We start from the raw sequence: 3,639 nt of genomic DNA, 5'->3' as shown, positions 1-3,639 counted from the left end.
TGTTTGCGTGGTAGAGTAATGGTGGTGTACGCGCACGTGGAGAACTTGTTTGCGCAGCAATCGCCGACATAGTGTAGCTGAGGCGGAATAAGGGGAACCAGCCCACATTCGCCGAGGCTGATGGAAAACCACCTTAAACCCATCCACAGACTGGCCGGCTCACCGGACCTCGACACAAGTCCGCCGGGCAGATCGTGCCGGGGACCAGGCGTTCCTTCCCGCCCGGAAAGCCGTACGTTTGACCGAACGGCTAACCGGGCGGGCCGGTGTAAATGTAAGTTCGCCTTTCTTTAGCCTATCTTCCAAGGTAAGTCTTAGGGTCAAGATTGCATCGCGTGTTCCTACATTTCTCCGAAGCGTCCCTTAGCTCACCTTCTATCATTTTCTTCAATTATTTTGCAATTGAGTTGTGTCAGTGTTTTGTAACGATGACTTAGTAGACTAGAAGTGTGGTGAAAAAAGAGTAAAACGTGGTTATAATTAAACTTTCGCTACTGGAGGGGGCCCCCATAAAAAAAGGAGTAATCTTACGACAACGAAACTTCGTGAAAACTTTCGTGAGGATATGTGGTAGAGAGGTAACGTATAAAACAATTAAAAGAAACACATTTTAATTTCCACATAAGAGGATAAGGTTTGTTAATTGCGCGCCACGCTTACGTTCGAGGTTACAAACGTAGCTCAATGTAACTACCATCTCCCTCCACGACAGCCTGGAAACACACTACAGAATGCTCCACTGCTGCCAAAACATCTCAGGTGAGATTTGGCTACCTCTCTCGCTATACTCATGTTCATCCTCTCGAGTCTGTTAGTGCGCAGTTAATAAACTCTGTCCTTCAGGCCTTCAGGTAACTCCACAGCTACAAATCACAAGGGTTCAAATCCAGTAATTTGGCGGCAACGCAACTAGGAACGATCGGCCAATGATTCCGTTTCTCCAACTGTGTTACAGAGTAACCGAGTCATCTCACCAGCAACGTGTGACGGAGCTCCATCGTGCCTCGAAGCAGGAGAGTCCAAAGCACCGCTCTCCCGCAGAGCAGGCATCACCTATTGTCAAAGCAGATCACAGTAACCTATGCCGTTCACGGTGCACGTCCTGGGTCCTTGGGGTTCGAATTCCTCAAAGAAAAATGGATCAGTCATGAACTGTGCCGTGAACCACACCTCACAGTTTCAAGGGAACTTCGGTAACGTTAATTGGCGATGATGACTTCCACATGCGAGAATTGTGTGTTAACTGCTCCGTCGAGCGTCAGATGTGTTTTCAGATGTGTTTCATGACTCCAGAAAATATTCCAGTGCCACATGTCGACAACTTCAGCCCTTGAAAGGAACATAAAAGCAAAGTCTTCTCGAATGTATGTGTCGTGTGGCTAAAGATGGTGAATAATCAGAAGTTTTTAAGAATGTCCGTCTCGGCAGATGCTCGGTCAGCGCGTCGTATTGCTAACCCAAGGGTCCCAAATTCTATTCCGAACGGTTCGGAGGTTTTCGCCTCTCCGGGACTGAGTCGTGATCTCCTTACGTTCGTATCATCATAACTGACAGATGGTTCAAGTGACTCTAAGCATTATGGGACTTAACATCTGAGGTCATCAGTCCCCTAGACTTAGAACTACTTAAACCTAACCAACCTATGGACATTGCTTACATCCATGCCCGAGGCAGAATTCGAACCTGCGACCGTAGCAGCAGCGCGGTTCCGGACTGAAGCGCCTAGAACCGCTCGACCACAGGGGCCAGCCTCATAACTGACAGTTCACTGTTGAGATTGTTATATGGGCATGTACCAAAAGCCAGCAATAATTAAAAGAAAAATGTTTGTAATGGTACCATTTCACAACTGTTCGCAGAAATTTTCGAACGACGGCCTGTGGAACATCTAACTCTCGTGACACAGCTTGAAGATCGCATATTGCCTCCAGAGCTCTCAGCAATGGCAACAGCAACTTTTTCAACGATTTGTGGCGCAATTGAACGACGGCCTCATCCAAATCGCCAGTTAATTTAAATTTCCGAAAATAATGTTTTCAACCATGGTACGGAAAGATGAACTGTCCGCATTCCTTTAATGCGTCGACTCTCTCGAAAAGCTGCAAATTATTGCTGTTATTTTGGAAAGAAACCCGGCTTTACGAGTAAATCTGTGCTCACCTTGTCCAAACCCATATTTGCTGACTACAACAGTAACTCACACTGATGATTGTATGTCAGTCCTACGTTTCCGTACCAGTACCGGCACCTAACGGCAGTTCATGATACTAACATTACTAACAATGCAAATACTGCAGTCATTCCTGTAAATTATATGAAAGCATAGTCTCTGTTCTTTCGGACATGGGCAATGAATCCACCTTCTTCAGCGCAGATGCGCAAGTACGTTCGACCTATTGTGGGAACCTCGGAATAGAGAATATGGAGGAAAGGGACAAGGACAGCAGATAGGTGGCGCTCGGTGGGAATCTGGGTCGCCCGTCAGGCGTGCTGAGATAGTCCGCGCAGTTGCCATAACAATGTGTCCCGGATAGCGCAGTGGTTAACGCACTTGCCTAGTAATCAGGAGACCCTGGGTTCGAATCCCAGTCCGACATACATTTTCATTCGCAGCTGCTAATTCCGCATAATGTCCCGCTGATGCAGCTGACATCAATAATTCCTTTCCATTCCCCTCCCCCCCCCCCCCCCCCCCGTTCATGTTACATATGACGTCCCTATACAGTTGCGTACCTAGATGGTAAAGATTTCCGTCCACTCTGGCTCAAATAGAGAAAGTTTAATTATAAGGAACCTGTATACGTATCTTTTTTTTTGGCAGTTTTCTAATACACAGCGTCACCGGTTCAGATCCGGTCCAACTGTCTCGGTGGACAAGTGAGAGGGGACTCAAAGCAACAGCTGAATAACAGCCGAGCATAGCACGTTGAAGGTGTGGCGGTGGAACTTTTAAGTTCCATGCCACCCTCCGGCGGTGGAAGTACAGAGGAGGGGTGCAGTAATGCGCCAACTCTATGGCAAAAAAAAAAAAAAAACAAGTGGTTGGACGAGAACTGGCCACTGCTAGTGACTGTACGAAAACGGACAGAAAAACGTGGTCGTATTGGGTCTATCGTCAGTCATAGCCCGAATCCGAGTCCTCCAGGATGGTGAGCGGAACGGGATGTCGGTGTCAGCGCCTCGGAGCTGTGGTGCCGATGGTCTGTAGATCTGCGACCGTGTCACGGAGGGCGTCCACTTTACTGTATAGTTGGCGAGCCTCACGGCGAATGGTCGTCTTGAGAAGGGCTGTATTTGTCTCCTCATGCAGAGTGACAATCATGGTGAGCGGAGGGGCGTGAAGACTCCACCTGAGAACTTTATTCTGTAGGCGCTGGAGCGTCAGCATCCGGGACTTACTAATCGTGGCCCAAGCAGAGAAACATACGTTAGTCAGGGTAGGACAACGGAGTGATACAGCTGGAGCTTTGTGTCTAAATTCAGCTCTGGGCTGGAGAAGAGCGGGTGCAAGGCCTTTGTCAACTTTAACCCTTTATGGGTGACGTATTCTGCCTGGCGGTGGAAGAAAAGTTTCTTATCCAACCAGACCCCGAGATACTTGGTGGCTTGGGCCCACGGGACCTTGACGCCCCCGATTGA

At 48.3% G+C, this 3,639-nt stretch overlaps 1 non-coding gene across 1 annotated transcript; it reads left to right on the top strand.

Moving 5' to 3' along the window:
- The first annotated feature begins 2,522 nt into the window (after positions 1–2,522).
- Positions 2,523–2,597, top strand: Trnat-agu (transfer RNA threonine (anticodon AGU)). Its single transcript has one exon. It is a non-coding gene; the product is annotated as a tRNA-Thr (tRNA).
- Positions 2,598–3,639: the final 1,042 nt, after the last annotated feature.

Source organism: Schistocerca nitens, chromosome 7, assembly GCF_023898315.1.
Source record: "Schistocerca nitens isolate TAMUIC-IGC-003100 chromosome 7, iqSchNite1.1, whole genome shotgun sequence".
In the NCBI taxonomy this organism is placed as follows: domain Eukaryota; kingdom Metazoa; phylum Arthropoda; class Insecta; order Orthoptera; family Acrididae; genus Schistocerca; species Schistocerca nitens.
This window is presented reverse-complemented; position numbering and strand designations above follow the sequence as displayed.